This window comes from Platalea leucorodia (assembly GCF_965183815.1).
Source record: "Platalea leucorodia genome assembly, chromosome: 7".
Taxonomy (NCBI): Eukaryota; Metazoa; Chordata; class Aves; order Pelecaniformes; family Threskiornithidae; genus Platalea; species Platalea leucorodia.
In genome coordinates, this window is record NC_138829.1 from 61,575,060 (window position 1) to 61,592,712 (window position 17,653).

Sequence of the window (17,653 nt, forward strand, 5' to 3'; positions counted from 1 at the left end):
ACATATGACCCTTGAAATTGAGGAGCTTTCACATCTGTCTCTTCTCAGTACCAACTCCCTATACCTCCGTTGCCATACTCTGTCTTATCCAGGTTTTCAAAAAGTGATTTGACACCATACTATCATTAAAAGCTGTCAGAAAGCAGATTGATCCAAAGGAGGATGGAAGAAGCTGGTGCTAAAGATTGGAACTACGAATCTGGCTGCTAGATAATTCTTAACTTCCACTGCTTTGGTCCAAGATAAATAGGGCTATAGTTATGAAAACTGACTCAAACATATAAAAAGATAGGAGGTAAGGAGGTGTACAGGTTTCATGTCCACAGCTAATTTACAGCTTAATCCAAAAGGATGTAAGGCAGATAAATTTTTGTAAGTTAAATGCATTGATAATCCCAGGTACTTTACCATAGTGCTCATGTTAACACACAATTTTCACTATGTACAAATGTGCAATCTGTACTTTTTTGTATTAAATTACACTCATTGTCATCATAACATCTTTACTGAAGACAAATTTACATAGGCACTGTATAATATATTCTACGTTAGAAAATAAAAAAGGATTGTATGGGATAAGAACAATAGTTGCTGAAATGGTACAAGGTATCATTTATTAGAAATATATACTCAGTTCAGATGTGGAGGAGTTAGATACACATTAGTTATTCCAGCCCATACACAAAGTTAAAAACAGCTTATTAAAACTTAAATGCCTTCTAAATACCATCTAAAGTTGCACATCCTTGCACAAGTTGAAGGGGTGCATAAAACATCACAAGTAAAGTAACATGCAAGACCAGCAACTCAGAATGAAGGCCTCTGGAGGCTAGAAAATACAAGAATATTTAAAGAGCAAGGACTGTCTAGTATTCAGCATTTAATATATTGGTCTGTTTATTAATTTCCACTGCTAGTTCTAATTTAGACTTCTGTGGGTTGTATCATTAAATTATTAAGCTCCAAGCTTGGTATAATTGTTGATTTGGGATATAATTGTTGATTTAAAACATGAAGGTCAGCTAGGAGATTAACCTAAAAGTACTCAGCTGTTCACTAACGATAGTCTAGAGAAAAATAAAAAGAAAATTAATTACAAGTTTTGCAGCCGGATCTGAAATGTTCTAACAGGTAAGATTCATTTATCACATTCTCTTGAAGCTGGATGAAGTGAACTTTTGTTAAAGTATACACAACACCTACCGTATTAAATATAAATGCAGTAACTGTTAGCACTTGCAGGAACACTGTCTATGCTCAGAACTCTAAATTCACCCAATCTTTGCATGGCATAAACTAAAAACTACTGTCTAATCAGTCCACAAAGATGGAAATTCGCTGCTGATTACAGAGAATTTTTCACCAGATGAAACCATGCTATATACGATTTGAAAAATCAACTCACTAACACAAGTTGTTACTAATATGAGTTAGTAACAGAAACCTGAGTCTTCAATTTCAGCTATCATTTCCCTGTACTGACCTCATTCTTTCATATTGTTTACATACTGCTGTCTGAAAAAAGAGCTTAACATACACATTAGTAAGACAAAAAAAGTGTTTTAATTTGCGAAGAAAATAAAATACACTTCAGTGCAGAGTATCTACCAAACAGCACAGATAAAACTGAAAACTGAAATATCAGGAAATATAAATATTGTGATTTTTCATACTAAAGCAAACATGCTTTAACATTTGAAGGTTTTTTTTTTTTTCTGTACAGCATTCCAATTAGACACAACTTCAAGGTATTATTTTACCTCTAATAGGATTAAAACCAAACACATACTATATAAAGAAATAGCTCTGGAAATGTCTTTTTAAAAGATAGGTTCCAGACACAAGTAGGTAATCCATCAAAATTAACAACTCCGGCACTGTTAAAAGCAAGCATGTGGGAAGGAAAGTCACACAATTAAAAAAAAAAAAAGAAAAGAGAAATCTGTTAAATATCTGTTTCCCTATAACATGTATTGCCTCTAACTAATACTCTCTAATGATTTGCACAATGCAAATAACAGTATCTGTGAATCAGGTTGCCTTAAATTACTGACTACGTACCTTTATTAATCAAGTCTCAGTATAATTAACACAGCTTTTTCTTTTTCATTCTTGTATGTTCCCAAACAGTACGTAAGAAGAACTAGGTTTTGTTAACTACACCCACGTTTTAAGCAGTTAAATTTGAAGAAGAGGTAGAATTTGAAAGGGGTGGAGGGGAAGAGGTAGAAAGAACCAACTACTCGGTATCACAACAACAAGGTACTGTACCTTTAAGGAGGAAATATGGTTCCGTTCTGTTTCACGGCTGAAAAAGAGCTTATTCTCGGTTATAGAGATTACTTACCTAAAACTTCAGTTATTCCTCTTTTTCCCTTCAGGCCAGCCTCTCTTTCACTCTTGGGAGCTTTTACCATTTAAGGTCAATGTTAAATCTGGCTCTAGTAACTAAAGCTGAAGCAATTTTTAACTCAGAGATCCAACAGGCTGTCTAACATTAAAATGAGAGTTTAAATTTAAAGCAACTCTTCAGAAAGCCTCTTTCTTGCCTCTGAGAATTACAGAATAAAAGGCTTTCCTATTCTGGCATAAGTACTCCAAGTACAACGCGATGCAGACATCCCATCAGCATTCTTCAAGTTCACTGCATATAAGGCTCTACTTACTCATTTCTGATTAAAATAGGCAAGTAGGAAGAACAGATGAAATAGTTTACATCATGTTATGTTAACCCTTCGAATTTTTTACTGAAACAGCTGCTACTATTTTTCATCCACTCCTTCTCCCCCCCCCCCCCCCCCCCCCCAGCTTTGTTTGGTCAGAAGGAGTCTAAATTAGAGAGTCAGTGCAAGGCATGTGAACTTTTAAAGAACATTGGCTTTAGTCCAGTCATGAGCTCTGCTCTCCACTTGCAGAATATGAATAATTCCCATTGAAGTCCACAGAAGTTGCTTGTATCCCTTGAGAGAATGTAGCTACAAATGGGGCATGAAGAGGGAAAAAAAACCCAAAACCCCAAACATTTACCACACTATATTCAGATACCTGCAGAAGAATTGCATGCATGTGATTTAGAGTTCAGCTCTGAAACAGACATAGATCTTATTCCAGCCCTTTAACCAATTCAGATTATTTATTTGTAAGTGTTACAACTACATCCACAGATCCTAAGAGTTCTGCTTATGCCAGGTGCTGTAAAGTTGTTAAATACAAGCAAGCCAAACCCTGTCCAGAAAACCTTTCACAATTCAAGTAGAGACAAGAGAGCTAAAGGTAGGAAATGTCAAAAAATTGCACCAGAATGTATGTAAAATTATTAGATAGTGAGTTTGGAGGGGACATATTAGGGCTGCTTTAAGAGAATAGAGTAAACTGTGATACTAAATTAACTTCCTTTTGATAATGGCTAACAACATCATCAAGGCAGAAACCGATCAGACAAAGGAAAGTAAGGATTTGATGATTTGACTTGGAAAGTACACTCCATAGGGGAGTGATGCCTGGAAACACGAGGATGCTTGTAGGAGAAGTGGCCAAAGTTGAGTTGATTGCAACATAACACAGTCCCTGTAACGTAAGGAATTAAGAAGCCAGACACCTCATTTGTGCCATATCAGGCTTGATCTTGTATTAGGAAGTCGATGTTATTCTACACTTAAGACATTCTTTGTCCCCAAAATCAATATAGTAAAAAACGTTTTGAAAAACTTCTAACATTAGCATTTAAGCTTGATCCCAAGATAATGGGAGTAACAAGGTGTTTCAAAAACCATTTCAGGTTTTGATGTCCTGTGTCCACTTACAGTCCTTTGCACCATTACTGGCTCTCTGATGACATTTTAACCTTTAATCTTCTTGAATTACTATTTTTTTTATGCACAAACCTGAGTTTTGAAATATTCTCTTGTGACTCAGCATGTTTACTGTCTTCCATCTAGTTATCTGCAACTACAGAATTCTTACTAGCATCTGTAATTCATCATTTTTTCAGTTTTATTTTCTCAGAATTTCTAGGCCACAAGTGTCAAATGTTTAATTTCAGAATTAAATCTGCATGCATCCCTTTCATAGCAAAGACTGCTTTGAACCCAGTTTTGGCAAGAACAAATTGCTTACTGCCTTTTAAAGGGAAATCCTGTGGGAAATAAAACTTTTTGATGAAGTTGCTTGTTCATTGGTCTAGCATCCTATAACCACTGTTGGCCAAATTTAGCCAAAATTTCTTAAAGCAATGGAGGTCTCAAAATATTTTCCAGTTCCTAGAAACTTCATGAACTCAGTAGCTTGCAAAGGAGATGTAAGCTACTGCCCCTGCTATGGGAGAAACCTATAGCAACAGAGTTTCAGTTCTCTTTTGTTTGCCCCATCCACTTGCACCACACCAACCTGACTCCTGCTGTTTAGGTAGTATTTAGGGGACACAGAACGACCCTGGAGGTACTCATGAGAAGGGGAAAACAATGGTTCCATCAGTCTTCAGCTCCTGAAACCGCTTGTATATTTTTGCATCCTATAGCATGCTCAATGCTTTGGCAGGTGTTTTGCCCAGAGATTTGTTTAACATGAATGATCTCTGGCCAAATGCAAGTGACACTTGCTAGCTAAATTCTAAGTTTTTAAATTAGGAAGTCTTAGCATGTAACAATAAATTATTTTAACTAGATTATTAACATTGTATAATGAAGGCATAGTTACAGATACCATGTAAGAAACCTTTTTTATATAGCTTTTTTATTTGTTTGCTTTGTTTTTGTTTTTTAAGATCTGGTGAATCCAGCTTCTTTTAAAACATTTCCAATACAGATGACTGGCCACATACAGTAGCAGCAAACTCTCCCTTGCTTTCTCACATAGCCCAACATATTTATGTTGCTGGTATTATGGTAGTGTACAATATAAAATTATTCTTTTATAATATTCTGAAGTATCTCAGAGTAGCTAGATGTAGTTCTCTGGGGGATACGTATGGCCTGGCAGTGGGATGTATGTACCTGCACCAGTTAACTTCTTGTCTTCTCGATTTTTCACAGCTCTGTGACTTATGAAAGTTGTGATGCAGTACGTATCAACACTGTTTCGTGAGTTGGGCTTCCTAAGTTTAAAGATTTTTACTTGTGCCTTTGAAGAGACAAACACAAGCACAAAAATCCTGGTAATACTGAAATAATTGAGAGTTCTGGCTCTAGGGCTGAAGTGTAAGTAAGACTTCATGCAGGATCTTCATTTTTGGGGCACAACGATTTTCAACTGCAAACTTTTTTCGAGCAACAGCAGACAAGTGATCTTGCTACACTCTTTTTCCTAGTCTTGGCTTTAATGGCCAGTCTGGGAGATAAGAACTTTAACTCAAAAAGACTTATTTGGGTAGAAATAGTTGTAGGTGTTTTCATTTGAGTTTTTGATGGGCTCAGGATAAAGCCATAAATTCTCTACTATACATACAGATTAATGCCTGGAAAAGAATTATATAAAAGAGAATTTCGATATTATTTTGAAGAATTTATGCTTCAGGACTTTAAAATACATTGTATTAAAAATATTGCTTATTATCCTTTCTGCCCATACATAATCGTCATCCATGTGATGACGCTCTGTTCTTTATTCAGTGACTAAAGATAATAATCTTAATAATAAATATAATAATCTTAATAATCTAATCAAGCAATCTAAAAGTTTCCAGCAGAAGTGATAATATTTGCACTTAAAACTGGAGTTCTATGACATGATTTTTCACATTTCATTTTAAAAACATCCCAAAAGTATTTTTATCAGTTAAGACTTTTGTCCTACTACATCTAGAATGCATTTTTGTCAACCTCAAGTCCACCTCACAAATGCCAATAAGCATTGACAATTTATTTACTGAATCAATTGTATCAGCCATCCTCACCACCTTATTTCTACTCAACTGCATGAAAAAACTAGTTAACTGAGTGTCAAGTTTATGCCCAAGATTTCCTGTGTGCCTTCATTTTCTTGCACAGAATTTTTTTGCTAATTTAAATACTTAATCAGGCATCAGATTTGTGTTTTCTCTGGGCTTTCTGGCTTCTATGTTGCTACTGCTATAGTGCATACAAAAGTCATCTTATCACACATGCTGGCATCCATTATGCAGATCACATTTACGTATGCAACTCTAACACTGTGTGGCAATCTTATCTGCCAGCTTCATCCAGACAGGAGAGAAAAAAAAAACAAAACAAGAACAGGTCTGATAAGTAAATCCATTACAAAAAAATATACAAGGCAAAACATGCAATAAACTTTCCACATCTGGGACTCACTCATTCTGCTGAATACTAAATTCTGATTAGAATCTAGAATACTTGAACTAAAATGTATGTTGGTTCAAGAGGATAGTATTAGTCAATATTCACTCTACCAGTCAGCTGAGCAGCTATGTTAGATTATTTATGCAAAATGTAACAAAACTTTATGATACTTTTAATAAATGTTAGTGCAGCAACTTTTCTAGATGAGTCTTCAGAAAGGCAGGAGTTTTGCCTCCAACTTTCTACAGCAAAAGAGAAGGACTTCATATGAATCAGAAATGTTGAGTTAAAAGAATATGCAATTACAGAATAAAATAAAAGCCTGCAGAATGAGATAAGGAGACATATGCTAGAGCCCAGTCATCTTAAAGAAAACGTTTATATTGACAACAATGTAAATAAAGTTTGCTTTGAGGTCATACAGATGATCCTGTAAACTAGTCCATGTTATGTGGAAAAATTTGAGACCTTAGAGAGAAGTACTCAAAGTGCTTGCAAAAACCCTACTAATTAAGCCATAACAAGTTTTTTTATTTATAAAGCTAACATTTTTCACAGTCTCAAAATAGCCAGCTAATAATCTCTATATGAGACACAGACAGAGTCCAAGAAACAAAATGTCAATCTGTTTACTAGCATTCATTGCCAGATAATCAATAAAATGATCCAAACTGACAAACACGGTTTAAATGGACAAGTCTTTCTGGACAAATATTACACAAAGCATTTACAGAAACCATTATATTTTCATTTCCCATATTCATGTCTTGTCTTTTTTTTCCCCCCTCCCTTTAGGAAAGTTGTTTTAAAAGTGAAGTTCCAATAAAGGCACCATATTAAGACGTTTATATAGTTTACAGGGAAAGCAAAGCAGTATCAGAAATCTAAACCTTTGTGGGCAAGGAAGTTATTCTGCTTCCATGCCCTTAAAATCTAGCCTACCAAGAAGCTAAATATATTGAACTTTTTAGCACACACAGTCTTCCAAGGTCATTGATGCATTTCACTTAGTCTAATAAACTGTTTTCTGAAGTTCTGCTTTAATTTCTGTTAACAGCAATTGAAACCCTAGCATGTGTACAAGTAATGTGTTTAATACGTTGTTAAGTGATTGCCTTGTGTTCTATGGATAAACCTTTTGGGAAGATGATCCAAATGAAAAAACTGCACTCATACTTTTGATATTGGGGGGGGCAGGCAGGGGAAGAGTTTTTCAATCAAAGAAAATATTCCAGAGGACTTGACACAATCATCGCCACTGGGTGAGTAACTACCCATAGAGAACGCAGGATTCCAGCAAGAGAGGAGGGATGAAATCTTACAATTACTTTTCTGGGGATCTTTTTAGAAACCTGAAGAGGTTAATACTCCCTATGACTAAGCTCCATCTTACCTTGTCTGTGAGAAGTTAGGCAGAAGAATTAGGTGAAAAAAAATCCCAAAAGATAACAGGCTTCTTCCACATGGATGTACATACATATAACAGCATACTACTGTACTCTAAAGTACAAGTGAAGGAGACTAGTACTGCACACTGATCTAGGCCAAAATAGTAAATTTATGCTTCTTCCTGAATTCAGTATTCATATTGAAGTTTGGACTTCCTATCATATTCCAGTGCAAGAAAAGGGAAATTAAAATATTGCAAGAAGATACTTTAATCCATAGAGAGAAAAGCACGACTCTGCTTTTTCTTAGGAAAATGATGCAAGACATATTTTTTAGGCTTTAAGCTGACATTCCCTTGCTGAATTAATCCTAAATAATAATTCTTAATCACATGTGAAACATGGTATCAGCATATGTATCCTACCCATATTGATCCAGAATGCTTGCAGACTCAATTAACAGCCCTAGGTTTAAGAGTTAGTTGCAGGGTGAATAATTCATTTACCACATGGTAAAAATAAACTTATCTGTAAGTAACGTGGGAAGCTTTTATCAGGGACACAGTAACTGATCTCCATTCCTACAGCAGAAAGTAAAAATAAGTACAAACCATAACCAGAGACTGATTTTGGCTAATACTTGTTTTCAATGCTGGAATTTTACTCTTTGTCATTTATTCTAAATTTCCAAGCAGCTTGTGAAAAAAAAAAAAATACAGATAGAAAACTTATTCCACCTCTACCAGTAGAATTCTAGAGAAAAACTTTAACTCACATTTTTGTTGATTGGATGACTGCTGCTGCCAGACTGTTGCAGGGTTCATTGGATGGTTCGTGTCTTTGTACTTTTTCTTAGAGAAGTTTAATGTAGTACACTTAAACATTCTATTGATACTCTTTTTTGTTTGTTTTATAGATAAAATTGGTTGTCACTTTCCATTGTAAAACTGCAGTTTTACAGTTTCAGTTATTTGAGATATGACAAAATTATGATCATTTGGGTTAAAGTGATTGACTTCAAAACACTGATTTTCAGCCAGCATGGTTTGACTGTTTCCCAAAAATAAGGTAAAACTTATTATATACACTGAATATATGCAAGAACATTTTTTGAAAATTTTAGCAAAGTTACTTGATGTTTTGCAAAAAGGGGATTCAGTCTATGGATGCAACCACAACTTTTGCTTGTCCCTTTGGAATTACCCAATTTTATTATTTTATTTTTTTTTAAAGTCTCAGATAACATTTCTACTAAGCACATGCTAAGAGTTTGGCAGTTTCAGAACACAACATTGATTGTGCATATTCAGCATCACCATATTTATATGTACATAGCTAAATGTTTGTCTGCCTCAAAGAAGCATCGCAAGGAGAAAGCTGGGATTAACAGAATCATTTATTCTATTTTTTCCTAGCTTCATATAAAAGTAGCTGCTGGACATAGGACTGGTGCCTCATTCTTTGCCAATGCTTAAAAGGATGCATTTCCAGTAAGAATTTTTGCCAGATCACCCTTAAAGCACGCTGCATTTCTGTCATGCCTCCAGAACTGCCTAAATCACAGTTTTATGACTTGTTGCAAAGACATACCAGTATCAACAAGAGACTCTAAAATATCTTTTCTTTGTCCGCTCCTTTCCACACTCTTCTTTTCATCCTTCCCTCTGATCTAGTTTGTATCTTTTTCACCTCAAATCCAAAACCTAATATCCCCTCTCTACATTTCTTCCTATACTTCAGTCTGATTGTAATTTCCTGGTGGGTGTTTCCCTAATGGGCAATCAGGTGACCTATTTTTCTGTAGGTTCTCTTCCTAGGATTCTCTTCAAGGTGAATGTCCTAGTATTAAAAGACACAAGTGGTTTTGTTCAAACACACCAGCAAAATCAGGGGGTTTTTTTGTTTGAGTTATGAGCAAGATTTTCTATTTTTTGTAGACATATTCATCATACACAGAATTATAAAAGAAACTGTTATCTGTTCTTTTAAAAGAAATGTTAAACCTAACAGCAGTCTTGTATACAGAAAATCAATACCAAAAAAATCTGATAAGCAGATACCCTAACCTATATTTAAATATATATATTTAAAAAGTCATCTTATGATATACTGAACTTTCACAAAAAAAAAAAAAAGAGACTGACACGCTTTTACTAGGAAATGCATATTCAGAGCTGGATCATCTCATACTGCAATAAGGCAATGAAACATTCATCAGTGTTGTGTTTTAATCACCAGAGCAAGTGATTCTGCTTTTTGAGATAGTGTTCGCTTTATTTAAAACATACGATCTCCATCCACAACTGCTTCAGACCTTTCTTTTACCTACTATCCCATAAGAAAACAAACAAACAAAACCCCACAAATACAAGACAAAACCAAGACAACTCCAATATTATTTAGAGATACCTACCTGAAGAAAGGGAACATAGAAATAATAGGGGAATTGTGAGAATCCAGTAACTTTGATGAGATATGATGATCTTGGAACTGAAAGAGTTAAACTAAATATTAAGCATATTAATTAGCCTTGAGTCCAGCCATTTTATATTCTGATGCTGCCATTGTAGTACAGTTTAGTAAGAAAAAAAAAATTACCAGTGTGATATATAACTGTGCCAACAAGTCCATCCACATATATAAATTAAAGATGGGTGTTGTATCTGGGAGTGTCATAGTACGACGTGTTGAAGTGAATGTTGTGGCATAAGGTACCAATATTAATAGGTGCACAGTACTCCTGCAGGTCCCAGGCTGGTAGCAAGGTCACATTACCTCCTTCTCCCTCCAGTAGGGTTGGAACAGAGTGGAAACAGCTTTTCTATTTTTATAATAGAAATCAAACAGGGCAGGCTGAAAGCCACTCCGCTTTTTGCCTCCTATCCCACAAATGTTCATCAGAGCATCTGGGATTTTACCAGAAGGACGAGAACAGCTGGCAGCAGCTTGGCATCTAAAGCCCCCTTCTCCCACCCTGAACGGGATTCAAACACAAGCATGTGCTCAAATCCCCTAAACAGTGCACTATAAGGAATGTAAACACAGCATGGACAAAAACATGCTCCAATCCTCCACACAGTGATGGAGATGATGATGGCGTAGGCTTTGACAGATTAATGTTTTCCCTAGAACAAGCTGCATAGCTTTTACCAGGGGAAGGAAGAAAACTATTCAGTATTGCTTCATCATTCTCTCTTGACTGACAGCATTAGTTGTATTTGCAGAGGATTGCTTCAGTTAGGAAAAATGACTATCAGCATTCCTTTTCCCTGGAAATGCTCCCCCTGTTTCTTGAGTTCATCACACATGGCTTCACAGAGTTTTAGGTGCTGTCTCTATTTTCCAGAAAAGCCATGTACCTGTCCTAGGTGCCTGCATCATTCTCAAAAGCATCTTATCAGCTGAAGCTTATGACTCCCCTTCCTCCCTGACTGTGAGCCGCAAAGCATTTCTGGTTTCCCTTCCCTCTGAAGTCTGGCTACTGTACAATACAATTCAATTACATGTTCTTTCTGGGAAGAGCTGGAGAATAAAAGGCAGCTGTAGGCATAGAAATAAACTAAGGGGGGTATCAGTTGTAAAGTAGCCAATTCCACAGCAAAAGTGCTGAGTTGTATGACATTGTGAGTGAGACAAATTATATAGCTATAGAATTATAGAACTCCAGGCAGCCTGAGCACCCTTCTCCAAGCTGTTGCTCCAGGCTATGCAAATGTACTTACAACTTCACTTACTTGACATACATTTTTTTCCCCTCAATTGTAAGTTAAGATGACATTTGTCTTTTGAAACAATACAAAGTTTGAAAAATAGTTATTTCCTTGAGGAGAATATTCTATTTGACGATTTTCATCCTTCTTTGTGCACTGAAACCCGTATTTCTTTTGAACAGTTTATTAATACCAGAAGGTATTTAACTGTACAGGATAAAGGAACTTGCTCAAGACACCAAGAAAAATATTTTTTTTCTCATTTGATTTCTCAATATAAATACAATAAAATAACCTCATTCTTGTTCTCATCCTCAGAATCTGCATGGTGGTCTTTCATACCAGAATCAGTTATGCCAGATACTAGTTATGCCACAAACTGAAAGTTTCTGCACTGTAGTATTTTTAAAATTGCTTTAACAGTGTGATGACACTTTCTTGGTATCACAATTTTTTTTTAATTAATGTAATTAAAATATTCAAGCAATACAACCTACATTTATGCAGCTATAGACTGCAATTTGCATATGATTACTTATATGGACAACTATGTCTTTAAAAATATGTGTAAAATACTTTTTACACTCTATTACAAGCATGAAATACCAGAGACCAAAGTCATTTACCTAAAAATATGCTCCTCTATAAAAGTCACTTTAAACAAGGGTAGTAGCCCATAAAAAAAGTATAATATCCTTTAATGTTTTCAGATGGGTTGGTGAGGAGAAGTAGTAAATCAGAGGAGAGGTAGTAAAATCATAAACTAGAAAAAGGAAAACAAAGAAAGCCTCCAAACCCTTTGTTTACCTGATTCACAAACATGAATCCTAATTTCTTACTGAAAAAAGCCAGGGAAAAATAACTAATGCAGAGGTAAATATAACCTGCTGATTTTTTGTTAAAGATAGCCACTAAACGTTAACAATCCCTTCTTTTGAAATCTTCATCCTCTTGGAAAACTACGCAGTTGCAGTTCTGACAGGAAGCAATTATCATTTTAGAAGAATAAGAGACAATTAAATCAAAGGTATTATAGGCACACAAGGTCATGTGTCCGTGTCGTGTGTGTGTGTGTCCCAAAACAGGGCTTGGCTGAAGAAGAGCATGCTAAATATCATGGTTTATCTATCTACCTTTTTGACTACAGGGGCAGCTGCTTTTTAGAGACCTAAACTACTGATTTCTGCAAGTCAAAGTTCAGTCCAGAGGACAACAACAAAAAGCATGCTGAACAAGCACATTAAAATACTGGGCTGCAAAGTGCTGTTTGTTCACTCTAGTATTTGATCCCTCTTTGGAGAAACGCACAGTTGGCTAATACTTTCTGATTATATGTTCTTTACATTTACATTTCCTAGACTTATTTGTTTCTTTTCAGGTTTTAGTCTCAGATGGCTGCTAGTCCTTGTATTCTTGAATCTATGCTAGATTCTTTTATTTTCTTAACTCCTCAAAGTCTGATCACGTTAAAATGTGTATTGGTATTTGTTTACACAGGTATCTCTGTTCTACTTTGTTTGCAGAAAAAAAATGGAATGCAATTATACATATAAAAAGTTAAGATGTAAAATCCTATATGATCAGCTTGCCATCTTAAAAAATAAGAAACGAAGCCTTAAATGAGCATGTACACTTGTTTAAAGTGACTTTTATAGAGGAGCATATTTTTAGGTAAATGCCTTTGGTCTCTGGTATTTCATGCCATGCAATTTTACAAGCTACAAAAATCAGAAAACACATATAGCTAAATCAACGCTCTGCATAAGTCCATTCTTTTCCTTTGGTAAGAATACATTAGATAGAGCTAGACACAGCTACATAAATAGAGTCTAAAACAACACTGGACTTCTGTAGAAGCTTCAGTAGAATTTGATCAGCTTGAATTTCATAGGGATTAATTCAAATCTGGAACTTAAAAAAAAAAAATCAATCTTTTGTGTTCTGAAATGAAAACCAAAATACCTAGTTAGAACTCTATTATATAGGTAACAGAGAAATATGAGGGGCTGGAATTCAGCCCCTACCTAGGCTCTGCTTTTCTGCAGTTACACATTGTCATCCTAGATTTAGAAGGGAAGGGAAAAGCAACCACAACAACCACCACATCTAGCAGCTTTTCCCCCTGTCAAAACAATAAAACTTAAGTACAACAACTGAACAACAGGTTCTTATCTGTACACTCTGGAAAAAATTCCTCGCAAATCTAAATTTGGCAGCCAGTTTAAACTAAGTGTGCAATACTCAGTCACTAAGAGTGACCATAACTAATAATCTATACCAATTATAATCCATTCTATCACTAGAAGACCAAACTATCTCTCCCATACTTTTTATTTTAAACTACATATAAAAAGCCTACTGGTACTTCCAGGGAGAAAGCAGCTCACCATCAAACGGAAGAGGCAACAAACAAAAGATGTTTACACAAGTGGTTTGGTGATTAATCTGTTAAACCACCTGACATCAGGAAGGGGCAATAAAAAGTGTGCAAAAGTCACACACACATACCCTTAGTGATTTGAATTTTACATATAAAATTCTATTAATGTTCCTTTGATTTGTGGAAATAAGCCTTCTTACCAATAGGAAGCCAACTGGAGTTATGTGTAATTGTTCTTGCATCATGGATTGGAAAAAAGGTAATAAGTTAATGACAAGCAAAAAAGGCTGCTTAGAAAGTCTTTTTAAGCTTTTCTGCTACTTTTACCACAGACCATATGTACACATGCAAACTAAGTGGAAGTCAATGGAACATATGTAATGATTTGGGGAACTGTTACATGTATCAATGAGGAATAATAGATCATACAATATTATCACTATGAAAACTGCTGTATCCATAGTTTATTTATGCTAGTGGAGCATACATTCACCAAGCTAGGAACAATGGAAAAGGCTAAAATTTCTCTACTGCTCTGACTAAAAAAGTAGAATGTTAAGGATATTGGCTAGTTAGAAAGAGCTACTACTTTTATCCTTCTCAGGGATGGGGTGTGGGAATCACCCTTCCTTAAACAAGGGGAAAAAAAAAATAGCAGTAGTCTCTGGGGAAGGTCATGCACTAAGTTCACAGAAACAAATAAGGAACTGGTATAATCTTCACAAAGCTGGGAAAAGGAAAGACCATAAGAAACAAGCAAGGTAAGTAGCAAAAACCTAGTCAGGATAAAATGTACTAAGTTGGACAAACTTCATGGTTTAGAAGACAATAATGATGACAGAGATCCTGGACATCTTTCATCCCCTACACTGTTTCAGCAGATGAGAGAAGACAAAGGCAAAGGCAGATTTATTTCTTTTCCTTGAAATTGGGTATTTTTCATGCCATTAAATAAAGCATCATGTTGTTTTAGGACTCCCTCAAAACTATTGTTTCTTGTATTGCTCCTATCATTTTTGGAAGACTTGAACTATAGCCCATAGACAACATGTCTATGGAGTAATGTGAGGAATCTGTTAGTCAATTACTTGCCCTCAGAGACAAACAAGACAGAAAACCAAATATTCAGGATGTTTCCAAAACAGTTGGGATTTAGACTCCTGCTACTGTGAAGCAGCAGCAGAGGAAAAATGCCAGAGCCAAAGGAGGAAAGCATGTCAGGGCATACCAAGATCCTTGGAAGCTTACTGCATGCAAGCCCTGTCTGTGGGCTCAGTACAGAAGTCTAATAAAAGCCTGAACACGAGTATGACCGCATTTGTGACACAATTTGAGAGTGGATTTTATGTTTAAAGCCTTATAAGCAATAAGTCATGAGGCACCTCATCCAAGTATCTACTCTTTGCTAAAACATGCAGTAAATTCTAGTTTATTTCTCAGGTTTTCCCAGAATGAGAGAGACATAAGTTTCAGCATGATTAAAAACAAATCACCTTTGCACTATAGAAAACCAAAATGATTCACTTATCAGAACAGTGCCACGTAAACAGAAGAAAATTTCATAAAATAGAAGTGCTATTTGAAAAGTTCCAGGATTTCCTCAAATAAAGCTCAGGATTATTTCCCTTCTAAGAGTGACTTAACAGTTACTTGCCATTTTACTATCCATTTTTTAAACACTTTGGTCAGAAGTCTAAATATGCCCGTGGACAAAATAGAATTCTTCTATATCAGGTCTGATTACCAGAGACCACCTCATGTCCCTTTTTAGTATGTAATACTGCCTTGCCTTTTGTGTATGCCTTAATTTGCTTGTTCATTTTGGTAACACGTCATGACAGGTAAATTTTGTTATGTAATGGGTGACTGGGTCTCCACCCACCTGCAGAGAAATCAATTGTAAGAATTTACTTATAGTTTTCATGTTCTGTCCCTCTACGTAGTAAGATCAGCCTATAATCCACTGGATTTCATATGCTGTGTTCTTAAGAGGCAGTATTCTAACACTTTGTCATCGACACTGTTAATTTATAAGAAAGATGTGGTACAACAGGTGCTTTTTTAAAAAAGATTTTTTTGCTAAACAGCTTCTTAAAAGTGGGTGCATAAAATCTTCTTCAGCAAAACTTAATCAGAACCACTCCGGAAACTGGTAGCTGCCACCCATGCTGTCTCTAAAGCAGAAGCTGGCTTACAAGGACAGTTGCCATTTCTTCACTACCCATGCAGTAAAGTGGTTTTATGAAAAACCTCATCCCATCTTGCTGTTGCTGGGAATGACAAAACATACCCTTCAGCACACAGATGTCCCAGTGTTGCCGGAAAGAGGCCAACATGAGACAGGAAAAAACTACCCATTTACAAATTGCAGCAGAGACAGAAATGTGAAATATTGATATACATATGTACACAAATACATATATACAATACACAGGAAAAATTAACCTGCATGTACAGTACTATAGATGTGGGGAAAAAAAGAAAGATAAGAACGCACAAGATTCGAAAGACTGAAATATATAAAGAATCAGAACTGTCAAGCAATAATTTCAGAGAATGTAAAGCTTGTGTGTGTTTGCAGCAGGAAAATGGCAATCCCTCCATACGGCCAACAGTAAAATTTGCACATATTTTTGCATTTAAATTTGATTTTTGAGCATAAGATTATTTTAAATAAGGTTTGATAGTTTCTCCCCAAAGTCCAAAAGTAATGGGGTTTTTTTTGGTTGGTTGGTTTGTTTGTTTTTGGGGTAGGGTTTTGTGGTTTTGTTTTCATAGGGGTTTGTTTGGTTGGTTGGTGGCTTGTTTGTTTTTTTGGTTTGTTTTTTTGTTTAAGTTCCATGGTTTTGAAGATAATTCCCCTCCTCTTCCCTCTCTTCCTTTATCTGCTTTTTAAATTAATAAATTTCATTTCTTTGCTACATTTAGTAACATTCTTATTTGCCTAGTAAAAATTTCATTTCCATCTTCCTCCCCAGGCCTTAGCTCCCACAGCACTTTTCACAAAAGATTTTCTGCCAGCGGAGTTGTATCTTTGTGCTGACCCATACACTGAATGGGACAGGACTCCCATAGATCAAAGGTGAATCCTTGCGACATGCTGTAAAACTAAAGATAAATTGTGTGTGCCTATTATAAATTACTTTTTCCTTATGCTTTATAATAATCAAGCACATTTTCTGATCATTGGCATTAACTTAGAAGGCTTCATTTTGCTATCGTCTGCCACTCTGTTCTCTTTTGAATGTGGATTAACCAAGTTCAACACAGCAGTTGGAAGCCTGGGTGAAAAATGTAACTCATCTTAATGTGTCTTAAAACCTACCACCTTGCTTCCTGACACTCCCTAGTCCAGATTGCAAAGATTCCTCTTTGTTCTTCATGCAACTTCAGACTTGGACCAATACTTTTCGGTGTACTAAAGATACAGTAAACTATACAATCCCTTGACATCGCTTTGAAATCCCAGGCTTTCAACAGAAAGCTGCAAATCCCTCACCAATATAGAGAAACATCCACAGAAAGCCTCCAAAACAAAACCCCTCTGTTTTCTAGATACTGCATGAAAGAATTTTTGGTGCTGCTAAAATACGTAAGTATATATACAAGCATATGTCAAGAACATTAACTATAAAACGACCTCTTTAATTTCATGATTTTGTTAAAAGAATATTATTTAAAAAAAAAAAAATCTTTTAACCTAACCATGAGAAAAGCCTTATACTAATAAGATGTTATTTCTTAGCCAAATCATAGGAATTTTAGGATAATTATTCTGTTAGAAGAATTTAACTCTTGCAAGGAACAGAAACAAGGAATCGGGAAAGAAGGGTTGTTTGTGCATACATGGGAGAATGAAGATGCAGTATTGCAAAGAAAGAATGTTAAGCAGACATTGTT

At 35.6% G+C, this 17,653-nt stretch overlaps 1 protein-coding gene across 7 annotated transcripts in view; it reads right to left on the bottom strand.

Annotated features, from left to right (window-relative positions):
* Window positions 1-17,653, bottom strand: part of IRAG1 (inositol 1,4,5-triphosphate receptor associated 1) — a 118,392-nt gene that overhangs the window by 77,620 nt on the left and 23,119 nt on the right. For 5 of the 7 annotated variants that reach the window (XM_082316841.1, XM_082316838.1, XM_082316840.1 and 2 more), the window contains exon 1: window positions 2,348-2,475. The exons of 1 other annotated variant lie outside the window; for it this stretch is intronic. The gene's annotated coding sequence lies outside the window, so the exon portion shown is untranslated. One more of the 7 variants, XM_082316837.1, reaches the window with a different exon arrangement.